Source organism: Biomphalaria glabrata, chromosome 9 (genome assembly GCF_947242115.1).
Source record: "Biomphalaria glabrata chromosome 9, xgBioGlab47.1, whole genome shotgun sequence".
Lineage (NCBI taxonomy): Eukaryota > Metazoa > Mollusca > Gastropoda > Planorbidae > Biomphalaria > Biomphalaria glabrata.
This window is the reverse complement of record NC_074719.1, coordinates 22591649-22606200: the sequence shown is the minus strand read 5'-3', so window position 1 is coordinate 22606200 and position 14552 is coordinate 22591649.

Below are 14552 nucleotides of genomic sequence, written 5' to 3'. Positions count from 1 at the left end.
GGTTAAAGCTATTTGCTAGTGTTGTACGAGGTTGTGACTCTAGATTCAAACTAAATATAATCGTGTACTACAATAACTACATTGAATGAGCTCAACATTGTAATTAATGTTGTTTTTTTTCCCCATATTTGGCCTATTTAGGGACGACTATAAGTTAATAATCACTATTAAGTGTATAGATAAACTTTGTTTTTCTAGATCTAGACCCAGCACCTCGATCTGATCAGTCTAGATAGATCTATATAGATAGGTCTAATCTCTAAATATCCAATAGGCCTACTACTATTACTAGATCTAGACTTCATCTAATTAAATTTAGGTCTACTTCATACATCATTAATGATCTGAGAAAAGAAGATCTAGCTCTTGATCAAAAGCAGTAGATGTAGAACTAGAATACGCCTGAAGCAGTAGCATAAGCCATAAATTGCGTAACTTGACTAAAACGAATTGAGGCGCGCGGTAACGTGTGGGCTGAAACGCTGTTTTTTCTGGTCAACTAGTTGCTAAAATTAAAAGAAAACATTTCTATTTGTTTATAAAGGCTAATAATGCACTTTGTATGTAAATATCACGCACATTTTTTTAAATGGACTTTTTATGCAGCGATTTTCGTGCAGTAGCGTAACGTCGCAATATGACCAGGTGCTAAACCAATCCCTTAAACTTTTTTTTAAAAATCAGATTTTATTTATTTTTTGCTTAGTGCCCCCATCTGAATAAAAGAAGATTATTTTTGTGCGTTTTGTCTGTTGGTCGGTCTGTCCGTCACGATTAGATTAAAAAAACTAGAACTCTAAAAGATATTGAAAATCTGATTTACCCTTTAATGTTCCTCCCATAACATCTCAATAGTTTTAAGTATCTAAACAAATTGATTGTTCCGGATTTTTTTGTGCAAAACTAATCAACACAAACAAATGTTTGTTTGCTCTTCTAATTTATATTACATTCCATTTCCATGCATAAACGTTGCAAAAACTCATTATCAATAATATGTTGTTCCGTTTTTTATGTAAATAGCATATTAATGCTAAATCAAAATCTCTATACTGACTTATATTTCATTAAGTGTAAAAATGTTCCGGATATTGTTTTATAAAACATGAATTATGCCTAATGATTGTTTGAAATCGCATAATTTACTAATATTACACTTATATTATTTGACAATGCGTCACTATAATTTGGTTATCAATATCAAATTGTTCCGTATTTTCATCTTTAAACAAATTTTAAAAATATCGACAATAGGTTGTTCAGGGCTTAAAAAAAAATAATTTACTAGAATTGATTACTGAAAATTACTTTTTAGACATTTAATTTTCTTGCTGAAACATAACATAGAAGTTTTGTAATTGATAAAGAAAGTTCCGGATTTTGTTTCTTACAAATCGTCGCCAGAAATTTCCGAATTTATTTAAAAATCTACTAATGCCAAATAATTGTTTGAACTCCCTCTTCTAATTAATAAACAAATAATCTTCTCATTTACGAAATAATGTTTTTACGGATTTTTATGAAAAATATTTTAACTCACTACTCTATTACAGTACATTTAACTTTCTACCTAAAACATAAAAAAATCTAATTATCGTTAATATTATGTTCCGATTTTTAAGGAAAACAGAATCCAAACACCAAAGTAAGGTATGAAAATCTCTCCACATGGCTGTAGTACATCTAATTTTTATACGAGACCATCCAAAAAATTTAATTAACGGTATTACATTTATCTGAAATTCTCTTTTTCTTTTACTATTTATACAAACATCCGGAACAATCTATTATATAAACTTTTCAATTGTGTTCATACCTCAAAATTATTGCGATGTTTGAAACGTAAAATAAAGGTTAATCAATTTTTAATAACTTTTAGTTGTTGTTTTTTTTTAATATCAAGATGACGGACAGACCGACTGAGATAAAACGCAAAAACAATGCGGCTTTGATCCTCTTTAAATAAATTCGATTAGAACTCAGTGCACCAATGTCAATGAACCCTCGTTAAATATCTCGTGTAAATAAAGACATTTTTTTATGGTACCGGTACTAGCCTATTGTGAGGTAATGGAATTTTTTTTTTTGACGTCATATCAATGGACTCTTTAAATGTAATGTTAAAAGAACGCACTCGGTGCACCAATGTCTATTAACCCTCGAAAAGTTTCTCGGATTAATGAAAACATATTTTAGTCTAAATAAGTCGTGTGACGTAGTGTTGTTTTTTTCCTTGACGTCATATGGAATGAATTCTTTAAATGAAATGATAAAAGAACGCACTCGGTGCACCAAAGTCTATAAACACTCGATAAATGGCTCGTAATGATGAAGGCGATTTTTAGTCTAGCTAGGCCGTGTGACGTAGTGTTTTTTTTTTTATCCTTTGACGTCATATGGAATGAATTCTTTAAATGAAATGCTTAAAGTCATCTTAAAAGCATTATAGAAAATCATATACCAACTAAATACACATCAAACAAAATAAATAAATGCTGGTTTAATAATAGACTAAAGAAGCTTTGTAAACAGAAGGAAAACCTATATAGAAAATTTAAAGAAACTAATGCAGAAAGAGTTTACAAAAAGTATATAAAAATTAAACACTTAACCCAAAAAGTAAGCAGACAGCTGCAGAGTTAATACATAAACAATGTAATATCTAAAGATAACAACAAAAACCTATGGTCATACATTAAATCTAAGAAAATGGAAACAACAGGCGTAGCGCCATTAAAAGATGAACATAACATAATACATAATGATAATGAAACTAAAGCAAACATTCTAAACAAATACTTTGCATCAGCATTCTCAGCCTCAGGAGACAAAGACATATTACTGAATTTGAACCAAGTAGACAACATAGAAGATATAGTAGTACAAGAAAATGGAATTCAAAAACTATTAGCCAACACTAAACCAAATAAAGCTTCTGGACCTGATGGTATTCCAGCTAGATTACTCAAAGAACTAAGTAATGAGCTAGCCCCAGTGTTCAAAATACTCTTTCAGGCTTCACTTAACCAGGGCAGAGTACCAAAGGACTGGAAAGAAGCTAATGTCACCCCCCTATTTAAAAAAGGAGAAAAATCTGACCCAGGAAATTACAGACCAGTATCACTTACCAGCATCACATGTAAAATCCTAGAACACATAATATGTAGCAACATCATAAACCACTTAGACAAACATAATGTCTTCACACCATACCAACATGGCTTTAGGAAATATAGATCATGTGAAACACAACTAATAGGACTAATTGATGATTTTTCAAAAGGTTTAGATAATAGTGAACAAATAGATGCTATCTTACTAGATTTTTCTAAGGCTTTTGACAAAGTTCACCACCATAGTTTGCTTAAAAAATTAAAATATTTCGGCATTAATGGTCCACTGCATCAGTGGATTAAAGACTTTCTGATAGGGAGAGAACAAACTGTAATAATAAATGGTTCTAAATCAACACCGATAACATTAAACTCAGGTGTACCTCAAGGAACAGTCTTGGGTCCACTACTATTTTTAATTTACATAAATGATTTACCAAATTGCATTACTTCAGGAACAAAAGTCAGATTATTTGCAGACGATTGCATAATATATAGAACAATAAAAACAACACAAGACACAGATATTTTACAAAGAGAATTAGATGAATTACAGAAATGGGAATCAAATTGGAGCATGTCTTTCCACCCAGAAAAATGTCAGTTGTTAAGAGTAACAAAAAAACTAAAACAAATTAATTCCACTTATCTTATTCATGGCAAACCAGTAACACAGACTAAAAACGCAAAATACTTAGGTGTTATAATAAATGAAAAACTGTCATAAAATCCACATATTGATGAAACTACAAAAAAATCAAACAAAGCATTAGGATTTATTAAAAGAAATTTCTATAAATCAAATAAGAACATAAAACTAAAATGTTATTTAACCTTGGTTAGGCCAATAATAGAATATGCATCCTCTGTTTGGGACCCCTTAACTCAAGAAAACATTAAGAAACTAGAACAGACACAAAATAGAGCAGTGCGATTCATAACAAACGAATATTCACATTTGACTAGAGTAACACCTTTAGTAAAATCACTAAATTTAGAAAGCCTTCAGGACAGAAGGCTCAAAAGTAAAGTAGCAATAATACATAAAACACTGAACCATAATCTTCAAATACAAAAACAAAATTTAATAAAATACTCTGAAAGACACAAAGATAAAGGCACATTCCTCGTCCCATATGCTAGGACAAATTTGTACAAATACTCCTTCTTCCCTAGTGCTATTAGAGCATGGAATGGGTTGCCTGAGCTAGCCAGGAAAACCAGTGACTTGGCAGAATTTAAGTCATTGGTTAATATGCATGACTAAATGCATGACGCGTAGGACGTAATCATCTTCTTTTTTGAAGTAACGTCTGTATTATATAAGATAAGATAAGAACGCACTCGGTGCACCAAAGTCTATGAACACTCAATAAATGGCTCGTAATGATGAAGGCGATTTTTAGTCTAGCTAGGCCGTGTGACGTAGTGTTTTTTTTTTCCCTCTGACGTTATATGGAATTAATTCTTCAAATGAAATGAAAAAAGAACTCGGTATAGTAATGTTTATTAAGCCTCGTTATGTGACTCGCGTTTAAAAAAGGAATGATATCTTGATTTAGATCTAATCTAGATTTTTTAAACTAGATCTAGATTTTTATTACAGTATATCTAGATCTGGATTTATATTCTAATTAAAATTATTTTAGACTCTAGATCTAGAATTTCTAGATCTAGTTTAGACTAAAATAGACTAGATTAAGATGTAGAATTTCAATTTCTAAACTAAAAGTGTAAAAAAAAAAGTGTAGATTTTCATTTCCAAACGTTTTGATCAATATTGCAATGTTATAATATACTAAAACTAATCTACTATTTTTTATTTAATTTAAATTTAAATTTACGGCAAATGAATCTTTGAAACATTATTACTTTTGACCATCAAAATTAAATCACCTCTTGAATATTATTTGCGAATATGCAGATCCGACAGGGATCTGACTTCGACGGGGGCCGCCTCTGAGTTTGTGTAACACAAACTCTCTTTGTAGGCTAATCTTGTTTTTTATTATCTTTCCTGCTTTATCAGATTCTGTATGAAAAGATTTGAGCGGTATTGTTATTACGATGGTAGTTATTTTAAATATTCAAACGTCTGAATTGGTGACATAAACTGCAAGGCTACATATTAAAAGGACTCGAGCTCGTGGAAAAGTGTTAATAATTAAAAGATTGAGACATTACGACTGCCAACCAACCTTTAGACACTTGTAGAATTTCTTTTGTCAAGCAAGAATACGGAAAATTAAAGAGATAACTATAATTTATATTCGAAGCAGGACGTTTTGGCGCCGCCGTTTTGGCGACGCCGTTTTGGCCCCGCCGTTTTGGCGCGAAGGTCGTTTTGGCGCGAAATACATTATGTACGTTTATTGTATTATTTCTTTTTAAAGAATTATTCATTTCTATGTTTTGCATGAGTGTTTGTGTTAAGACATATTTTTCACGTACTAAATGTAAATGTGTGTTTGTTTTTCACATCATTTTCTTTAATAAACATTTTGGCTTGCGTATGTGTGTTTATTAAGAGGCACACTTTTATTTTCAAAAAAGTTTTTTAAGATATTACTTTAAAATTAAAAAGAAAATCAAACGATGATAGACTAAAAATTGATGCAATTAATTGTTTACATTAACATTGGTTTGTTTAATGACTGTATGGTATCTCCAGCTATACATACCAAACACTTGCTAATAATAAGTAAAAATATAATACATGTACCATGTTTCTCAAAAGACTTTAAGTTAAGTATACATAGACACCATGGTTATTTGCCTAAGTCGCTGGAATTCAAGGGTTCATTAAAAAAAAACTACGTGCTTATTAAATTATCGTCAAATGATAGGCCTATCTCGCACCAAAACGTCCCGTCGCCAAAACGGCTCGCGCCAAAACGTCCCATCGCCAAAACGGCGGGGCTAAATCGGCGTCGCCAAAACGGCGTCGCCAAAACGTCACGTACCATTTATATTTGTGTCCAAATGACTTTACAAAATTGATTGAAGACTTAACACACTAGACTAGTTGTTTGTCCAAATGACTTTAATTCATTATATTTTAATTACGTACAAAATTGATTGAAGACTTAACACGCAAGTTGTTTGTCCAAATGACTTTCCTTAATATTTTAATTACTTACAAAATTGATTGAAGACTTAACACGCAAGTTGTTTGTCCAAATGACTTTCCTTAATATTTTAATTACTTACAAAATTGATTGAAGACTTAACACGCAAGTTGTTTGTACAAATTACCACTTCGTGTTTTGAGAAAGTTTCTCCAGAGCTTTTGTTTTCAAATAGAAAAGGCGTGGAGAAGAATTATTTTTATTCAGAGAGTCATTAGAAATGAGTGTGGCAAAGTCTTCCACTTACTTAGACTTAGATCCTCCAGCGCTCAATGCATTCAGTCTTCATAAATTTTTCAGAAGCCTCTTATCACCTGTTGTCCACTGCTCAAGGTCCTCCATGAAAGTTCTTTTTTTTTTTGCGCTATCCATGTCTTGACCTTCAGATCATTGCAACTCATTGTCATTGCGTAATTCATTCTGTCCTCTTGGACGACATGTCCCGAAAAATTCATGCGACGCTCGGTCACAAACTTGCATACATTGCTGTTGGGATAACGATTGTGTTAAGTAGGTAGATTTTTGTCCAATAGTTTGGCTGGTCCAAACAGGCCGCAACCTTTGGAAAAATGATACCTGCTTTTCCTATACAGCACGCCACGTCATGGTAGGCATTACCATAGTTTGCTGCCTTAGTGTGTAAACTTCAAGCACTGACTCGCCAAGTCTGACGGGGGTACCATCTGCCTTATTAATATTAATTTTTTTTTCGGGGTTCGGGGGGGGGGGGGATTTTTTTCTCCCCCCCCCCACGCGAAATTTTTTTTTATATGTATTTATGTGTGTGTGTGTGTACATCATCTTTATTGCATTCTGACCCTTTATTCTTTCGGAAGACGTTTATTGTGACCTAGAATAGGTTCTTCCATGAGTTAGTGGAAAAATTGTAGATTCCCCGCCCATACTAGCAAGGGGGTCTGGGGGAGCGCTAGGAGCTCCCCCAGCGCGAGGCGAAGCCCCGCCGCCTAGCACTATTTCTGATATTGAAAGCCAACAAAATGCATATTCTGAGGTATCTACAGTGCATTTTCCTGCTATTAAAAAGTGTTATTTCAAAAACCTAATGTGCTATTCTTACTGACTTAGACCCTCCCGCGCCTTTTTGGCGCATTTGCCGTCAAGCTGTTTCCATAAAATTGTAGATTCCCTGCCATTACTAGCAATGGGGTCTGGGGAGCGCTAGCGCGGAGCGAAGCCCCGCCGCCAAGCACTATTTCTGGTATTGAAAGCCAACAAAATGCATATTCTGAGGTATCTACAGTGCATTTTCCTGCTATTAAAAAGTTTTATTTCAAAAACCTAATGTGCTATTCTTACTGACTTAGACCCTACCGCGCCGTTCGGAGCATTTGACGTCAAGCTGTTTCCATAAAAATCTGTCACTGGTAATGTCTGAAGCCTTTTCCCACCATCAATGAGGACCTCAATGAATGAGTGGCGTCAAGTTGTACTAGGATATCATTGCAACTCTTCTTATGCGTAATTCATTTTGTCGGAGAACATGTCCCGCAAACCTCATGCGTCGCTCTCTCACAATCTTACTAAAGGGTCGACTCCCAGTTCGGCATAGGATTTCCTTGATTTAAACCCGATCTCTATAACTGACTCCTAAAATCTGTCTTAGCCATCTTTGTTGAGCCAAATTTAGTGTTTTTCAATTTCGGCAGATGACTATTCACTGCAGTTTATTAAGGGAGCCCTGCCACTGGTAAAAATGTGTAACCACTCTTAAATACGCTCTTGGAATTAAGTGACTGTAGTTTGCTTTAGATTTTATATCGAAAAGAGAAGTTTTATCGTCAAAATCATCTGTTGGGGGTTTTCCACCTCAAAATGCTCTGTAGGGGGATCTTAAACTCAAAACCTTCTGGAGGGGTTTTAAACTTTAAACAAACGCCATCTGTAGAAGAGGGGTTTAAACTCAAAACCCCCGATTGGATTGGCTACGCTCAAATAATTTTAGAGTGTAATTTGCTTTTTTTTTTAATATTGAAGAGGAATTTTAAGCATTAAACCTCTCTGAATGGGGGTTTAAACTCAAAACCCCTTTTGGCAACGCTCATAGCATTTTGAGTGCGTAATTTGCTTTTTTTCTTACACTGAAGATCAGATGTATTTTTTAGCCTCAAACTCAAAACCCCTTTGGCTGCGTTCATAGATTTTAATGTGAGTAATTTGCTTTTTTTTATATTGAAGAGATACTTTTTAGCTTCAATCTCCACTGGAGGGGAGTTTAAGCTCAAAACCCATTTGACTACACTCAAAGCATTTTTAGTGTATAATTGGCTTTGTTTTTATTATTAAAGAGGTATTTTTTACCTTCAAACCCCGCTGAAGTGGGGTTTAAACTAAAAACTAAGTCAAAACCCATTTAGCTAAGCTCATAACATTTTGAGTGCGTATTTAACTTTTTTTTATATTGAAGAGGGGGTTTTAAAATAAAAATCTCCCTTAACTGTGCTCTTGGAATTAGTGGATTTTCGTTTGCATTTTTGTTTTGTTTTGTTTTATAGAAGAGGGGGAGAGTTAACTGCAAAAACCCCAAGTAGGGGGTTTAAAACTCAAAACCCCTAGTAGGGGGTTTTAAACTCAAAAACCTTGGTAGGGGTTTTTAAACTCGAACCCCCCTGGTAGGGGGTTTTAAACTCAAAACCCCATTGGTTTTGCTGAGGTAATTGATGGTTTAGTATTAAAATCTCACCTAAAATAAACAAAATCAAAGCAAAAAATCATTCACCAAATTCCGATCCCCCCCCCCCAAGGGAGGGGGATTAAATTTCGGGGGGGGGGGGGGTTGAACCCCAACCCCCCCCCCCCGGCTACGCCCATGATATATATATATATATATATATATATATATATATCCAACGCACACAATTTTAGTTTCATCCAATTTTGGGTGTCTCTCTGTCTAGGCTCTCCGTCATTTCTTTTATACAAGAGTAGTGCAACGTCATCAGCAAGTCTAAGCCTGTCACGGGCGTAGCCCAGATTTTTTTCGGGGAGGGTTGGGGGGGGGTCCACCCTTCTTTTTTTTTCGGGGGGGGGGAGTAGCCCGGGCCCCGGACATATATATATATATATATATATATATATATATATATATATATATATATTAGTGTGTGTATGTGTACTTAATTAATCTTTACTTCATTCTGAACCTTCATTATTTCGAAAGTTATTGTACCATAGAAAAGGTTCTTCCTGGAGTTGGTAGAAAAAAAAACTGTAGACACCTCGCCCTTGCCAGCAAGGGAGTCTGGGGGAGCGTTGGGAGCTCCATCCATCGGGGTTCGGGGCGGAGCCCCACCGCCAGGCACTATCCGGTATTTAAAACAAAAAAAATATTCTGAGGCAGTGGCTTAACTAGGGTCGGGGACACCCGGTGCGGTAAGCTTGGGGTGTCACCCCCCCCCCCCCCCCCAAGGAAAAAATAATCTCACCCTGAAAAAACAAACATGTATTGTTTATTTTGTTTCTTTATGTTGAACAATAATACTGTAAGCTAATTCATTGATTGGTTATACACGAAAACGGTTTTCGATTGTATTTTAAAATGTAGTTGTTTTCTGACATTTAATAAAAAGTTATCACATACATTAAAATGTACAATTATTGAATTAAGAAACATTGACTTGAACATATTTTTAAATAGAGATTTTTTAGGAGCTCCTTACGGAAAAGGTTTTAAATTATACCAGTGTTTCTCAGCTGCTTTTGAGAAGCCAAATCAAGCACTGAACAGGTTTACGTCCTGCAAAATATCGTCGAGCAAATCTTGGAATACCAACAAATAATGGAAAATAGCAAGACGATAAAGCATCTCGCAATTATAATTTGTCAAGATTCAACGACTTGTCTAAAGCAAATCAAGCTGTTGTGTCACAGAAGACGGTGGATTTCCTCAACATCGAGAAAGATATTTGATTAGGGAGTATCTTATCTTTCACAGATATTTAATTAGGGAGTATCTTATCTTTCACAGATATTTGATTAGGGAGTATCTTATCCCCATTTCTCTTTCTCGTAGCCATTGACGATGTCATAAAAGCAGGATGCATTCGGGCCTCAATGGCGTTAACCAGACCCAGTTGAATTTTGCGACGACATTGCATTACATAGAAATACAATTAAAGGTATACACGAGATGACCAGTGGCGTAGCAAGATACCCGTGGGCCCGGGTTCAAGAATATATTGGTGGGCCCTTTCCCTCAATAAGACGAATACACAGAAGACATAACAATTGAGTAATCTGAATGTATCGGTACATTGACCAAAAGACATTCCAATGCAAGTAGAATAGCTTCTTAATAATCTTATTAAGTTTGAAGCAGGACTCCAACATAAAATAAAAGTTTGCATGTTTGTACAGTTTTTTTTAACAGAATGAAACGAGTTAACGGAGTTTCAAACCTATAAGGAAATGTTTTATGAGTTCTAGTTCCAATTCTACACATTTACATTCCTAAAACACTTCTAGGTGTCAAACTTTGAAACATTGATACAAACTAGTATCTAGTTCTACGTTCACAGTAAACAGATCGAATATTTTTTTATTGAACATTTCTCTGGCCTCCTTCAATCACGAAGAGACTCTATGGATCAACTCATGGAAATGTGATGAATGCCTAGGCAATAACTGTGGTCAGAACGATGTCGACCACACATCAGTCCCCCCTCTCCACGCAGCTGATGTATCCAAAGGAACGGCAGTGCCGATACAGTTTGGGGTCAGCGGCGTCGAAGGTTCTGCCATGGTGCGGCACTTGGTGCTGCAAACTGCCTTAGGGTCGCCAGCTCCTCATTTTTTCTCAGGGTTGACTCCCGAAGCTTTTCCCATGATTGGGTATAGCTGCAAGGCAACAGAGCTTTGAATTCAGAGTTTTCCTTCTCCTAGGTGGGTAGCCAGCCATGGCTAACGAGCCCCTCCTGCCCGAAGCTTACTGGTTTAGGCGCCAGTTACTCGCCTTTGCCCTTTCTCCTGTTAGTGAGAACAGTTCCACCGGACTCAATATCTGAGCCACACGTGAAGGCCAGGAGTTGGACTAATTGAGGCTAATTGAGACGCATGCCATAAGAAAGCATTTTATAGGTAGTGGAGTGCTTACATCCATTACCACTTGCGGCAATGACAACCTTGCCTTTTAAGTAGCAAAGTAAGAAACCAGTGCATCTATTTCTAAATGCGCGAGCGGCTTTTTCTGATGAAACAATGCCCAAAGATTATTCTAGTATCCAGTCATATTGGAAGAACCTTCATAGCTTTAGCCTCGAAGTTTATTTAAGGATAAATGGGGATTTTTATTACCTGGAGCATTTGTTCAGCAAATTCTGCTGACGTCTGATTCTCACTTATATGAAAACCTAGAAATAACTATCTAATTTCTATTTCTTTGGATGATCCGTCATCGGAGATCACTAGCAGTATCATAAAAAATAATACGAATTTGATATCAACTTTTTATTTGTCTTGAACGCTGCCACCAATGAAAGAGACAAATGGTGCAGAATGGATGTCCTAAATTACCGATATTTTTTCCGGAACTGCATTGCTCAACAGATGTATTATCTCGTTTTGAATCTGTTGGGCTTTGATATCCTGTCAAATTTGAATATTCATAGCAATTTTCTGATGTTTCTGTATAAATATATGGCGTTAAATCTCTTTAAGAGATATGAAATAGGTTTCAACCAAATACTAAGCATTGGTTAGAGACACTATTCCATGATCCATTTAGTTATCTTTCTATCTTCTAGATCTTTGTTATAAACCTGCTCCCCGATTCGGTTTCCTCCTTAATTGTAATAGCACAAGCAAGTTCAACTTGAACGATTCCTAAGTTAACACTGATGTTTCTTTGGCTTGCTAAATATTTAATGTTATTTTTATTGTGTTTTTGTTTACATTTCATCTCCTTTTTATTCTGTTATAACGATTGCATCAACATTTTGTATAGACTACAGAAGACAACAAAACAATGCGGTGAAGACTTTCGAGGACGCATCGTCCTGCTTGAATGTTTAAAATATTTCACTATAGAAATTTCATCAGCTTCAATAGTTTTTAAAACAACAGTTGAGACACTTTTTGAACTACTAAACATATTACAAATTCAGTTTAGATTTAGGACAATTTTTTTTTTTAATATCTGCCTCAGTTATATTTTATGTATCAAAATATGAGTACACTTTGCGACAAGAATAACATCGCTAATTAAAATTACTTAGATTTCATTCAAATCCATGAGAGATACTAGAACCACAGTACACCAAAAAAAAAAATGTCAGACTAATTTTTTGGGGAAAAAAGGCAAACCAATAAAATAGAAAAATGTTGATAATTCATATTTTAAATACAAAAAAAAACAACAAAAAACATATTAAGCTTTAAAAAAATTGAATAATTTGCAGTTGTATCGAAATTTTAATTAGTGACAATCAGGACTATCCCTATTTCTTAACCAAATTTTCCCCATCCGCCCCCCCCCCCCATCCCATTCCTGTAATACTACCAATGGTTTTATGAATGGGACGATATGGAAACGATTGTCACCTCAAACGCATGATTAGGGCTGGCCGCCATTACAATTTACAAAACTTGATGCAAAGCAAATCCTTACATTAAAGATTAAAACACTGATATTGAAGTTAATTAATATACATTTTGGTACAACGTTCGTGATATTTTGAGGGAGCTTTTTGAATTCTATTCTTTTAAATCGGTATTTACAAAAGTGAATTTATGTTTTCACTTTGGTGTAATCCCGAAGTTCTCAACTAGTCAAGAGTCATGGGCCCAAGCGTAGTGGGTCCCTAATGGTCGTGGGCCCGGGTTCATTTAACCCCTTCGCGCCATGGATGCTACGCCATTGCTCATGGCGTATACAACGCATTATGTTTCTCATATTATAAGTCAAAAAAAATTAAATTTAGATGAATTTGAGAGCGTAATTTGCTTTTTTATATTGAAGAGGTGGTTTTTAGCTTCAAATCCCAGCTGGAGGGGGGGGGGGTTTAAACTCAAAAACCTCTGTATGGGGTTTTAAGTTAAAGCCCTCTGGAGGGGGGCGGGGTTAAACACATAACCCCACTTGGCTACAATCATACAATCTGGTGACTGATGTATGCTTTAGTCTTATATTGAAGAGGGGGGGTTTATTGTAAAGAAAATTTCGGAGGGGGTTTTAAAATCCAAATCTCCCTTAGCTATATTCTTGGAATTTGAGGATTTTCGTTTGCATTATTTTCCTTTTTGTATAAAAAGGGGAAGGGGTAATCGCAAACCCCCACGAAGGGGTAAGTAGTGCTTGGTAAGCGCCTGAAGACAACATGGAAACCTTCTAGATACTTCTGACACCAAACATATGTAGGCCTATGTCCACAAAAGAGCTTGGACCAGAGCTCACGGAGAATAGAAGTACGGATGACGCGCTATACAAAAGGATTAATGATAATAATAATGAGTCAAATATTTAGGCTTTGCCTAAATCATAAACATGTGACAAAAATTTTATAAATATATAGACACAATTCAAGTATTTTCTTTTCTCTAAACACCAAGAGACCGAATGCATGTTGCAGACATAAAAAGTGGCGTGACATCAATGACGCGTATGAGTTCATTGAACCCGGTCCCATAACTAAACAAGCAATAGAAAAAAACAAACAACAAAGCTTATTTAAGGGGAAATAACAGCTAATTACTGCATTCATATAAAAATTACACGGCTAGACTCCCTTTCTGTTATATAAAACAAAGTTAATTATTGCTAAATGATTAAATTAGCCTACTGGTTAATTTTTGGATTGATTCGTGTAATGTTATCGACTATGAATAATTAGGCTATGCAAATTTCAACTTGATTGGAGAATGGGATCTGCAAACCTCAATTTGAGAACCGCTGTGCTAAGATTGATCTACATTTCATTACGCATGTAACAGAAACAAACAAAAAAAAAATCTACAGAATTCTTTATTTCGGTTAGAATATAGATTAGATCTAGATCTATAATAAATTACTTCTTTGAGTTGTTTATACAAAGTAAAACAATAATAATAAAAAAAAAGATAAAAGTCTAGTCGTCCTAGAGTCATTTAAATTACATTTCAAGACCTAGATCTACATCTAGACTAGATAGAGACAGTCCATAGATTAGATCACTTGATCTTCTTTTTTTTTTCGATCATCGATCTTGACTCGAGTCTGGCATCATCCTGAAGCACTTCCTGTGTCACAAAGATGCGGCAAAATTTCGATGGATGTGTTGTGTGTTTTAATAATACGGGAGGTTTGATGTAAAGAATATTT